Raw genomic sequence first — 14,021 nt, 5'->3', positions numbered from 1 at the left:
AGGATTTAGCAAACCAGTTTAGATTAAATGAATGGTTCTATATCTTTTAGTCATACATAGAAGCAGATATAAATGTCACTTGTGTTTAACCTTATGACACCTCTGAGTAAAATGTTACCTGTCATATTATATGTGAAATGGCTTTAAAAGTTTTGATGTTTTTATCCACTGAGAGACAAGAACTAATATATGTGATTTCATGGTATTTAAACTGTGGATCAAAAAGAAGGAAAAAGCCCAACACCTGAGGTTTCTATTCCCATAGAATTGTAGGATTAAAGTAAATTGTTTGAGTTGCAAAAGTGTTTGGAAGCTACAACAGTCTTTGAGGTTCAGGCAAGTTAATTAGTGCAGGAATAGTTCTTTTCATAACGAATGAGCACTGTAACATTTTATGTTAGCAGTAGCTGTAATCATCTGTGCTAAGGAGTGGCTTGATTGTACAGAGTTTCATCTTGGTGCAGTCACAAGCCAGTAAAGAGCTGTCCCATGGCATCAGTAATGGTCATGGGACAGAGCAGCCTCGGTTACATAGTGGAAGGCATCAGCTACAAACCACATGCCCAAATGGAGAGAGTAGATAAATTCTCTGACCAGCTTAAGGAAGTCTTGTGACTAGGAAAATCATGGAAAATCTTACCAAATTTGGTATCTGCTGGAAGGGCAGCATAGCATGGCAGAGTGCAAGCAATTTAAAGATAGAAAGGGTCCTTAATTGCAGTGACCACAAGACTGCAAAGTTTAAAATTCTAAAAAAACCAAAATTACCAAGGTAAATAGAATTACATGGACTTGGGGAGAAACACCTTTGGTTTGTTCAGGAATCTTCTTGGCAGGATCCCATAAGAGTCTGAACTGGAGAACAGAAGCACCATGGGGAGCTGATTGACCTTTAAGGACAATGTCATCAGTTAGAGTGGTCTATGCCAGCATGCAGAAAGAAGCCACACAGAGGTTGCAGAAGACCCATAGGAGTGAACAGCAGAATCTTGACTGAAGATAAGCAAAACTAGAATGTACGCAGAAGGTAGAATCTGGGATGGGCTTCTTAGTTATTTCCAACAGAGGCATTGCCCAAGCGTGTAGAGGTGATGTTAGGAAAGCAGTACTATAAAAGGAACAAGACGGACTTTTGTGAGTACATTGGCAGCAAAAGGCAGCCTAGAAAAATTGGACCCATTGCTCAGTGGGGCAGAGGATTTAATGACAAAGGACATGAAAAAGGTCAAGCTGACAAAAAGTTCATGAATTTCAACAAAGGTGAATGCTGAGTCTTGGATCTGGGTTGGAATAATCTGCCATGCAGCAGTATGGGCTCGGTGCCAGCAGGGCAGAAAACATCTTTACAGAGAAGGTCATGGGCAGGTCTTGGTAAAGAAAGCCAAGAAAAGAAAGACAATTGTATTCTGCAGAATATTAGTAAGAAAGAAGCCAGTAGGCTGAGGGGGGTAAACCTCTACCTCTATTAAGCACTTGTGAGACAGCATCTGAAGTATTGTGTGTGGTTTGAGCACCCCATTTACATAAAATACATTGATGTCTTGGAGCAAACCGAAGAAGCTACTGAGATGGTCAGGGTGATTGGAGTACAGAATGAATGAGAAGAGGTTAAGAGAGCTGTGTTTGTATAGTCCTAAGAAGATAAGCTGCAGGGAGGGTGTTATTGCTCTCTTCAGGTAGTAAATGACAGAGAAGTGTACAAAGATGGAGATGGATTCTTAATGGTGCATGACAAAATAGCAAAATACAATGGGTACAGCTGGTGCATGAGAAATTTTGGTCAGAAAAAACATAAATATAATGAGAACAGTCAAATAGTGGAATGGGATTCCCAGTGTGGTGTGCGATCTCCACATTAAAGATATGCTAAACTTGACTGGACAAGTACCTGAATAATCTGATCTCCTTGTCCTTACTTTGAAAAGAGGTCCCATGAGACTACGTAACTCTACTGCTCTTTGGACACTGCTTAAAATAAGATAGACCTTCAAAAACAACCCCAAAAAACAAAGTGTCATGAGTATAAAATAAATATTTAAAGTACCTAACTTTTAATCTTAAAGTTTGCTTTATTGTTTGAATGTAAAACTTTACTGTATTTCTGAGAAACCAGATAGAAACTGAAATGCAGCACTGCCACTTTGTTTTTAGCACAAATAACAGAAGATGTGTGAAAAAGCTCTTGTTAGGAGCTCCTGAGTTTTACCTTCTGTTTTTCAGAAAAAGGCTGTATGCAGAACTATCAAGATAAGCACTGAAGATGCTTCTGACTTTATCTGAATTGCACTCTACTGTCAAAAAAATTCAATATTTGCTAATTATTTATGATGGGTCCACAAATTAATGGAATGAAAACCAATCATACAGTGCTGGGGTTTTGACCATATTTTGATTTTTCACAGTTGCTAAAAGATCAATACAGCATTTTGTATGACAAATATTTTTGTTACATCAGAACATCATTAAGTGAAAACCATTTCCTCCATTCTTATTAAAAAAATTATGACTTTATTGGAAGTAGACCCAGGATTTTAATATCACTTTGTCATTTCACTGCACTATTTAAACAGAAAGAAATAAAAAATATTCCTGGTTAACTTGAAAATGAATTTCCAGTAAGCATTCTTAGTCACTAATTTTTCTAGCAGTATAAGTGTATTTTCCTTCTAGTAAAATATCTGGATATCTGAGGATATAAATAGGTAAACTCCCAGTGGTAATTAAGGCTGATATGGATTTTAACAGAGGCATTGAGATTTTTTTCTTGGTTTGGTTTGTTGTGGTTTTTTTAATCCACTGAACTGAGTAATGTACTCTTATCTGGACAAAATATTCCAATGCTGCTAATTTGCCAGGAATTCTGGGCTCTAAGAAAATACATAAATAATAGCCAGAGGTTTATTTCTCTATGAAGAACAAAACTGGACTGTTTCTCTTTAACTCTAATGATTGTACTGTACTTAGTGTCCAGCCTTTCACAATTTTGTAGATAAAACCTAATTTCTTTCAATGTGCCTGAAGTACATGTATGTATGTATGTTATGTCAGTAAAGGAGTATAAGCATTATTTATGCCAGTTAAAAGAAAGAAGTATTTATAGAAATTTATTGATAATTTTTGACAGTGAAGTAGAGGAAATACAAATTTTTATATGTTGTTAACAGCAACTTCAACAGCATCTTGATAAACCTTAGAGGTTTGACTGTCAAAATTGTAAAAATTATAGCCAGGGACACATTAATGGCTGTGGTGTTGTTGTTTTCTACCTTGAGATGGACTAAGGGAGGTGACCTTACTGTGAGATTTATTGTGAGATTTATTGTAAGACTTAGTGCAGGACAGAGGATCAGACTGTAGCTATAATTTTACTTCCCATTAACTGTCAGTTAAAAAATCTGCTGGGAAGATGTCCTATTCACAGATTTCTTTATAGTACAGCCTAAAATTACATATTTGAGCATATTCAGCTGACAGTTACATGAAAGTAATGATACAGTTGAGAGGAAATAAATACTTTGAAGCCAATGAAACTTAGTTCCATAAGTGAAGGGAAATTTTCTAAGAACATGCCCTTCATGGAATGAATATAATTTAAACATAGATGAAACAAGAAATAGTCTTATAATTATACATATTGAAGGGCTATTCTATACGCGAGCAGCATGTGATTATTTTTTTACAGTTTTATTCTTGTGTATTCTGCAATTTTCAGTTTGCATTATTTTGCTCAAAACTTTGCAGGCTAATGACTTTCAGACATGATAGTCAGGGTGTGGTGTACCTGAGAATCCTCTAATAACTTCTTAAAAAATGGTAAACTTGATTGATTGACTCAACTACTTAGCAGTAATCATTGAGGGTGGGGTGGAGAGGACAAGTTAGTCAATGGTTGGGAAGATTTTGAAATTGGCAGACTATTTTCTCATTGAACTCAAGTCAGCTTCAAGCTGTGTGAACCAGCAGCCTCTCTGGCTTTTACAAAAAGAATGTCAAATTCTTTTCCTGAACGATTTCAGTCACAGATGCAAAAACATGGCTATACAATTCTGGGGCATTTATCTTTGAGTTACACTGAGAGATGGGAATGTCTGGCTCTGATGGGGAGGTAAGCTGAGAGGGCAAGGAATGGTTTTCTGGATCAGAGAGAATTACATTTTTGGTAGAAACAGGGAATGCCTTTAGAATCTGCCCTATGAGGGAAATTAAGATTGAAATTTTTTTACTCTGTTGAGCTATAAGGCTCTGGGACTTGACATTAGAATATATGATGATTTTCAGTGATGGAGAATGACTTTATGGAGAGACCCACCCAGACAGCAAGAGAAGCTGGAGCAAACTGTGTGTTTTATTTTTTTCAGGCTTGGGGGTAGATTGTGGATGGAGTTAAAATACTCAAGAGAGGAATGGCAGTCCCTGCCTGTTAACTTAAAAATCAACTAAACAATTGTGAATTGGTACATAATACAGAGGTAAATGAATAATTTTGCAGGGTAGTGTTTTGTTGGATTTTTTTGTTTGGTTTTTGGTTTTTTTTTTTTTTTGTTTGTTTGGTTTTTTGGGGTTTGTTTTTGTTTTTGTTTTTGTGGTTTTTTGGGGTTTTTTTTTTGGTTTTTTTTTTTGTTTTCTTTTTTTATTTGTACTTTAATTATTTGGGGTACCTATGCATATATCTCTCTTCTAAGCACCACAGAAGTTGTATTGAAAAAAGGAACTATTTTCTTTTTTTTTCTTTTTTTTTTTTTTCCCAGCATATTTTGTTACTGGCTATTCAAGTCTTTGGTCAACATTTTGTCCCTTCTTTTTGATCATAAATTATGGATATAATGTCTAAAGATCCTTATTTGGGAAACTGTTTGCAAAAGCATTTACTTTTTTTGAGGGCTGTCTCGGTGCTAGAATATACACTATGAGGGAGGATAGGTTAACTTCCAAAGTGTACATTCAAACCAATATCTTCTTTGCATCCCAACTGCAACTCTGTGTTCAACTAAAAAGAAAACTCATTACCAGGTTCCTCCATCTGACTTGCACACTGTTTAAATAGAACAGGATGTGTCATAACTGTAGCAAAGAGAAGGGAAGCAATACAGTGAATATACAAGGAAACTCATCTGTTGTTTGAAATGGCAGTTTCCTAACACAAAAATGAGAGCTATTTTCACATCCTCAAGATTAGGATGGCGACTGCCATTGAAGAGCACCATCAGTCATGTCACTGAACTATCTTCCTTGCAGATCATTATTTTTCATGTGATTTTAGGACTGCATGGAAAACACTGGAAAATTAATGAAGATTACTGTTTGGTGGAAAAATGTGCAACAATATAAAATATTAAGGAAAAATAAGAAAGCAGGACTAAAAGAACTTAACCTCTTTAATGACTAATTGTGTTTAGTTATCTATGCCAGTTAGCCACACTTGTGAGTTAATTATCCTTGCAGATGGTCTTTTCTAGCAACAAGAAAGCATTTTTTAGCTCTACCTTATATAATGTTAGTTATTATCTAAGTGATCTTTATTAAAATAATCTTGAATTATTTTAGAGCCTGTCCCCTAATTATTCAAGCCTGAATTGGTATGAGTAGTCCTTTCTTTCTGTATCTTAGCACTTGTAAAAGTAGGATGTAAGAACTTTGAGATTGTAAGTATTTGGTTTGTGGATTTACACAACAATCTTTGAAAACTTTACACCACTGAATAACATTTTTTTAAAAGATTTTTTCCTGCTATATACACAAAAATGATAATATTTAATTTTTGTGTATCAGATCGACATTTTTTGTTGAAACGCTTCTGTCAACAGAACAATTGTGCATTTGAGATTGAAATTAGTTTAGAAAGCCAGCTTTGACTATGTCCATTAATAAGTTTTTGCTTACCTTTTTCTGAATTCTTTGAAGTAAATCCTGTTTTAGGGAAAGTAAAGATTAGTGTAAAATAATAATATTTGCAGCTGATTTAAACCTTTACTGCCATTTATAATTCCATTATTTGCTCTAAAGCATCTAGATGTCAATCCTCAATGCAAAATCTATTACAGTTATACTTCCATAAAGCTACAGTCTTAGGTGTTTATCAGAAAATTTTACTGTGTCCCAGAGATTCCTCAAGGTCAACAGCAGTCACCAGGAGATGCTTCTGTTTCCATTGGCCCTGTAGTATCAACTTTCTATATCCATCAACACTGCAGCCTCAGAGAAGGAGGAAGAAACTATGTCTGGAGTTCTCATTAGGTTGTTCCAGGACCCAGTTCATAGACTTTAGATGCATTTAAGTAAGGGATAGTTTGTTACCCAGTTGCCACTAATCAAACCCAACTAAAGCAAAGTTAAGGTTAAATTCAAGTGCTTTCATCTGTCTATAGCATTCAAAACAGTCTAGACCACATAGTTTATTAGGCTAAAGTGAGAGGCATTGCAGTTATCCTTGCTGCATAAACCTTGCATCAAATTATTTCTTCCTCACTCCTTGAGCTGAATTATATATATGATGTCAAAATGGCAGGCAATCTTACACTATTTCTGCTTGTATTAAACATCAAATTACACTTGCTCAAAAGGTTTGGTAAGGCAATTTACAAAGCACACTCAGTGGCCTCGTACATTTCTTTGCATATAAGTTAACACTGTATACCAATCTGTACTTTAAAACTGTGTGTTGCAAAGATCTCTGTAGAATAACTGAATGATAACATTTCATTGGGACAGATCTATTACATGCTGAGATCACCCCTATCTACATATAATGTGAAAGTAAACTAACAGGAGCACAAGAAACAGCAGAAAGTGTTCATGATATATGAAATTGTGCAAAAAAATTGATAAAGAAATTACCATTTTGGGCTTATTTATTGGCATTACTGCCGAGAACGCCTACCTGAACCATGTTAGGATGTCTAATTCTGAAGAACTTACACGGAGAAATTGAAGCATTTTGATTGAATTACTGTCTAACTGTACTCTTAATATCAGAACTGTTCACCAATCCCTTTTTTGGTACAATATTTTCTTGAAGGTCTAAAATCCATGATATAGAGAAATCATTCAGTTCAGCCATATAGTCTATTTTTCACTAAGGGTTTGCATTGTCAGAGCTATATAGAAGATTTTACCGGTGGACAATTCCCTGGAATTCCCTGCAAGGCTTCACATTTAGTTTACAATTTCTGTATCAAGAGAATGCATATGTCTGGTCTGTAGACAGAGCAGCAATGGCTCTTGAAGGGTAAAGCTAAGTCATGTCATTGCATGAATCATTATATTCATTAGCATTCATTGCCAGTGGGACTTTGGTTACTTGAAAACTTTCAATATGTGACAAAAAACCTCATAGAACAGCAGAAACCAAGATTACTTTCCTGTGTTTGAATTCAAGCATGATAACAGTTGACTCTACAAGAGACCATCTAGCATGCTTATAACATACACCATACTTCTGTGCACCTACCTAAGGGAATTGGACATTAAATATTTTTTTTTCTGTGAATGATCTGTCATTTGTGTGTACATCTTCCTCCCCAGTTGCAGGACTTGGTGTTTTTTTCTTGCTGAAATTCCTGGCATTGCTCTCTATCCATTTCTCCTGCCTGTTGACATCCTACTGAGTAGCAGTACAGCCATCTGGTTCATCTCTCACTCCCCACACCCACCACTGGTTTTATATCATCTGCAATCCCCAGAAGAGTTGACTATGTCCCATTTTTCAGGTCATTTAGGAAGATCTAAATAGTACTGTGGCACCTGGGGTACAGCACTGGCTTCCAGCTGGACTTTGTGCTGCTCACCACAGCCCTCTCTGCCTAGCCCATCAGCCAGTTTTCAATCCACCTCACTGCACTTACATAACCCATACTTCATCTCCTTGTCTGTGAAACTGTTACAGCAGTGTCAAAAGCCTCCCTGATGAGGATGAGGTAATCAACACCCACTACTCCCCCCTCAGCCACCAAGCTGGTCTCCTCCTTATTGAAGGGAATCAGGATGGTTAACCACAATTTCCACTTCATAAATCCATGCTGACTGCTCCTGATAATTTTCTTATCTTTCATGTTTCTGGAAATATTTCCCAGTTTTAGATGCTCCGTCACCATCCCAGTGGTGGAGGTGAGGTCGATCAACCGATGGATTCCTGGATCTTTCCCCTTGTCCCTCTTGAATTTTGGAGCGATATTTGCTTTCTTTCAGTCTTCAAGAACCACTTCTGGTTGCCGCACAATAATATCAGTCAGTTCCCACCGTACTTGTGGGTGCTTTCTATCAGGTTTCATGGGCTTATGTATGTTCAAATTATTTAAAATTTCCCTAATATGGTTCTCTTCCACCAATGTCTTCCTTACACCAGGCTTTACCATTGGAAAAAGAGGCCTGTGATTCCTGAAGATTAGTTTTCCAAAAAAGACAGAGCTGCAGAAGTCATATTTGCCTCAAGGCAAAATACTTAATCAGAAATATGTTTGGTTTGAGTAATTTCATAGAAAGTTTTTTAGACCATTGCCTGAATTTCTATTAGAGTGTTTTAAATCACAGGTTTTCCAGGCCATGTGGGTGTTATATCCATGGAGTTTGAAGTCTGCCTACGCCATGTGTTCATGTCTCAGTGTCATAGCATAAGGCACCAAAGTGCCATTGGGTTTTAAGATTCCTGTGCATGGAATGCAAAAACAGCCTGAAGGTTTCAGAGGTTGCAGTGCACTTTACATCAATGTACTTTGGGTTTTTCTCTTGCTCTGAGAATTTAAAAATAGTGATGTCAGATTGTAGCTAATTTTATTTGTTCTGTTCTCACAGTAGCTAAACTACACTGAAAAGAGAGTTAAGTGACTTGCGTAGCTTGTAAGTGTCTTGCTTATTTCCTATACTTGAAATTTAATGGTTTTATGTTGTGTAAGCATATAAATTAATATTGACTATGTGTAACCCTTAGATAATGGCTTTCTAAAACCTGATGCACATTTGCATGGCGAATGTATTCCCTGAAATGATTTATAGTTATTCTTTTATACTTCAAATCTTTTTTCCTTTCTCCCAGCCAGTGGAGGAAGAAAAGTTGTCACACTAAAAGCCTGACTTTGTTCTGCACTTGCACATTCAATCCATTTGCTCAGTGGGATTCCAGCTAAGTATAGAAACAAGAACATCACACTGGGGGATGTAAGCACCTAACAGAGACCTGAAAGATTCCAACCTTAAGCTTTGCTAAAGGAAAATTAGCTTAGTGATCTTACTCTGCTGTATCTCAGGCAAGAATTAAAGAAAAATGAAAAGCCTTGTCTTGCTGACTTCAAACTTACTTGATAATATATGTCATATTTTAAATTGTTATCTGTATCTTGTATTTTCTTCAAGACACTGAAGGTAGTGTTGAACTTTATTTCTTTTCTTAATCTGCCAGGAGGTGTTTTTTGTTGGCACAACTGGAATATGAGTTAAATATAACTCCTTGCTCTGCTCAGGGGTGTGTAGCAGACCACAAAATTTAGTGCTGTGTGTTCTGCTCTGTACAACGAGTTTTAGCCTGTTTCTCCAGTAAGCCCACTGCAATTACTGAAGCCACTCAAGGAATGAAGCCTCTCACAGTTCAAGTCAAGGCTTTGATTGCACCCTATTTTGTCTAGCACTTGGTCAAAGATGTACTGAATTGTTTCAGACACTTGTTTTTTTCTTTAATCATAAGTGAAAGGAGTAAGCACATACAGTGCTTGTTTCTCCCTAGTAATAATAACTTCTGTATAGTGGGAGACATGACTTAAGAAATAATCTAAATAACTTTTTCAGAAACAGCATTTCAGCAGTTTAATTTGGTTCCCAGAAGTTGTTTCCTAAAAGTTACCTCTGTCAGTCACTGGCAGGACTGATGAATATATAACCAGTCTTTCCTTAGCACTGAAAATACGTCTGTTAGTTAAACTGTTTTCCTTTCTCCTGTGCCCAAATTTTATAAACATTTTAGCTTCCAGAGGATCATTTTGGATCATTCTGTTAGCAGAGATTATAATTAGGTGTATTGTAACTGGATTTGTGATACTACACTGTAATTTTCAACAGAACAATTGAGAAAATATTAATAATGATACAAAACAGATGGACAGCTCATACTAACTATATTCTTCATTAAGAATTACACAAATTGCAAGATTATGAAAGACATCTGTAGGAGTCCAGAGCATTCAGCATCTTTTAAGAGATACAACACATGGATGTTTTCAAATAAAGTAATTGGTATCTGAAATCACTTAATAAGATTTTTATTTCTGACCAAGAATAAAATATGCACTGGTAAAGCTAAGCCATTTCTGGAGGGTAAGTGTCTAGTCTTGATTAGTAAGTATATCAGTAATATCAGTAAACTCTTACACAACAAAGCAAGTATGCAGGATGAGGAAGCCAAGCTGGAGACCAGACAGAAATAAGCAAAGTTAGTGGGTTGTTCTAAAAACTAGCTAGATGATGCTTGATGCTGCAATAGTATCTAGTAGAAATTGCAGAGCCAATTCTCATTTTAGAACAAACAGATAAATCACTGACCTGAGCCAAAAAACCTGCAGAAATTATCCTAATCTTTGTAAACAGATTTTTCTTATATCTCTTGCTGTCACTGTGAGAAGGTGAATGTTTCTCTATTTGATTGAAATAAGCATAGTTACAGTCACTGATGGAATGAGGCATGCTTTATTTTACTAGTCCCATCCTACCTGACCTTGAATGTTTCCAGGGGTAGGGCACCCACAACCTCTCTGAACAACCTGTTCCAGTGTTTCTCCACATCATTGTAAAAAGCTTCTTCCTTGCATCCAGTCTAAATTTACCTTCCTTTAGTTTAAAATCACCATCCCTTTTTCAAAATCAACAGGCCTTAGTAAAAGATTTGTCACCACCTTTCCTATAATCACCCGATGTTATCTGCGGTAGAAGACAGGAGTTTTGCAGCATATCTCACTTGTGCTTTTCCCTGTGATCTAATGGTAAAACTGGTCGGTAACCCCATGGCCTTACTTTGCCTCTTTTGTTTTTCTGTTGGTGATTGGCAAATTCCTTCGCCTTTTTCTCTAGGAGTTCTGATAAAAAAGATACAAAATTATTTCACCCTTTCTATTCCTTGACATTTTTTCCAGGTCTCTTCTACAATATTGTAGCAATAATGTTCTATTTTTCCTGGAGTAGCCTTGGGAATCAGAGCATGGAACAACTCCAATAGTGTCCTGGTTTGTGCCCCTCCATTTTGTCCCAACTCCAACTCTGTTTTGATTTTACACAGAAATGCCAAGTAAAACACCTGTACTGGCAGGTGTCATTCTGGAGATGAGAATTATGACATTAAATTGAAATGGGTGAGGAAGGCAAATTAATTAAGCACTTGATTAAGTACTCTATCTTCAGAAAAGAGGCTTGTTGTTTTTTTTTTCTTACAGGATCTCTCATCTCTAAATTCAGGTTTCCTGCAGTGCAAGAATATGAATGTGAATAACAGAAAGTTGAAAAAAGTGTTACTGCCAATGAAAAATAAATAAAAAAATATTTTCTTGATAAAAATTTAATTGTAGCTTTGCAAGGATATGAAGTTGGCTGCAGCTTATCTGTGTTTCTGTCCTGTGTAAAGTCACTCAAGTAGAGTGAGTAGAGGTTCAGATCTCATTTTATCTGACTGCTGCTTGCATGTAGATTTTACCCCATGAAATTTGGCATGCCTCATTTTCCTGCCTGTAATATGGAAATAATAGCCATTTTCGTCCAGGGAAGGTTGATCCTCAAAAATACATTTTTAATACATTTTTTAATACATTTCCGTCTATGCAGAACAGGGGCTGTCTCTTTGCAATGTGTAAGGAGTGATTGTGCAGTGCAACACATAAAGGGGTCTTCATGTTGTCTGTCAGTATCACCACCAGCTTCTGTGAATAGAAAAACATTTTGCAGCTGGTGTGGTCTTGACAAGAGTGTGAGAATGATACTGACTTTTAGAAAGCAACTGTTCCCATTTCATGTTTTAGTCATGATACATTTTACATACCTTGTGAAACAGAATTGTGCTCAACACAGTGGCATGTCTAATATATATTGTTCAAAATGACTCTTTCAACTTCAATTTTTTAAGATGCTATCTGGTGTTTTGTAAATGAGGCTGACTGTAAATTGTAGGTCCTGCATCACATTAGCGTTATAGGAATAATACCAGCACAGTTTATTTGTGCTAGAATCACAACTATTAATAACTCTGTTGAATAGCAATGTTAGCACTGCATTGCTTACTCAAACCTCTGGGGAATGCTAAGCAATCAGCAGCTTTCAGGTACTTCAGAAAATGTATTTCTTACAATTGCCTTTTTTTTAATTGCATTTTCTCCAGTGGGAATTTTCAGGGTTTATATAAAAAAAAAATAAATAAAGCAAAAGTGTTTTCAAAGAAGCTTAATTTTGTATCAAGTGATAAACATTTACATTTGCAAATAAAAAAAATGATACTGATATGGTTGTAGACAAACCTTGGCTTATTCTTTAATACAATTGACCAGTGGAGAACGCATTAGAAAAATATAATTAATTATTGAGTTATTGTTAGTTCACAGTTTTGTAAAAAGACAAACAAGTAAGCTAGCTTTATGTTTCTTTTTACATTTTTGATATAATTTTTGGGGGGGTTTTTGGTTCTTGTTGTCTAAAGGTGTTAACTCTGTGTCTCACCACAGCACTCCTGAGAAGGGATTTTTTGTTCAGACATTCTTGTTAGCTGTTATGAGAAAAAGTTGGTGTTAATACCACTGTTACACTGCTCTTTCCTTTCCCTGAGAGATTTTTTTAGCAAAATGCCCTCTCCCTCAGTTCCTTGAATTCTGACGTGTGTGTGGGTTTTTTGTTTTTGTTTCCCAGCAGCTAAGGAGGCAGTAGGTTTGATTTGGCAAACCATTTGGAAAAGGAGGAGTGGAGAAGTGCCCTGTAACCATTGAACAGTAAGTGCCAGTTTTACTGCTATTTTAGCCACAGAAGTAAATAGGATATGCAGATGGATTGGCATGAAACTTTTATAATACTGAGACGCATACAAAAATGTGCACACCTAGAAGTATAACTACTCTGAAATACTTAAAAAAGAAGGCCAAGAGATCTGCTTGGACGTAATTATGCATCAGGTCATGAGCAGCGTTGAGGTATACAACATAAATTATTGAAAGCCAAAACTGAAAAGTACCTTAAGTGGCATTCTGTTAAATTGATTTGGATACTAAGTAGTTTGAAATATTCAATATCCAAAGCCTCTAAAATTAAAAAACGCAGTTTGGATGTGTGCACACTACTCTGCCCTTGGAAACTAGGAAGTAATTGAATAAAGACATGCCTGTCAACAGTATTTGCATGCTATTAAAAACACTGCTCTGCTTTATAATAAAAATGACTGTCAGCTTTGTTTGCAGCATGCCTGTCTGTTAATTTTAATGCTTTTTTGCTTCATGTCAAATTAAAATTTCAATTTCAAAATGCAGGTGTTAACTGCTTTCAATTTCTCCACAGTAGAAAATATCTCTGTAGCAAAAAGCACTATATAACAATGAATATTACAGGATAGATTTGGATGTGAGAAGCTGAGCTATCCTAATGACACCAATGAGTGAAGCTTGGCCTTAGAAGCGTTTAAATGTATTTGTGAGTGTATTATGCACTTAAACTGTTGTTTGAGGATATAACACAAGAAAAATATTTAAACTTTACACTTAGTATATAAAGCATTAAAAAATTGATTATTGAACAAATTAGTTTAAAGTGAAATTTTTGCTTTTCTTGCAATTGAAAATATTACAGCAGCTGAGGCAAAAGTTGATAGCACTAGGTTGTACTTTTGTTAGCTGACAAAATATGAACTTGGCTTTAATATACTCTAGTGTATTTTGTTTATACACAAGTGCAGGAAAGGAGAATGCCATAAGACCTTCCTGACAGTGGAACAAACTGCTCCCTGCATGTTTTTGAATATACAGAACATTGATCCTCTTAGATCAGCAAACAGCATGTAGAAAATTAAAAGAACAGTG

The 14,021-nt window shown here is 36.0% G+C and overlaps 1 protein-coding gene across 1 annotated transcript in view; it reads left to right on the top strand.

Annotated features, from left to right (window-relative positions):
- CDH18 (cadherin 18) overlaps window positions 1-14,021 on the top strand; it is a 224,596-nt gene that overhangs the window by 36,759 nt on the left and 173,816 nt on the right. The window contains exon 2 of the mRNA XM_005422573.2: window positions 12,868-12,944. The gene's annotated coding sequence lies outside the window, so the exon portion shown is untranslated. The remainder of the gene's footprint in view (window positions 1-12,867; window positions 12,945-14,021) is intronic.

Source organism: Geospiza fortis, unplaced genomic scaffold (assembly GCF_000277835.1).
Source record: "Geospiza fortis unplaced genomic scaffold, GeoFor_1.0 scaffold281, whole genome shotgun sequence".
NCBI classification, from domain to species: Eukaryota; Metazoa; Chordata; class Aves; order Passeriformes; family Thraupidae; genus Geospiza; species Geospiza fortis.
This window is presented reverse-complemented; position numbering and strand designations above follow the sequence as displayed.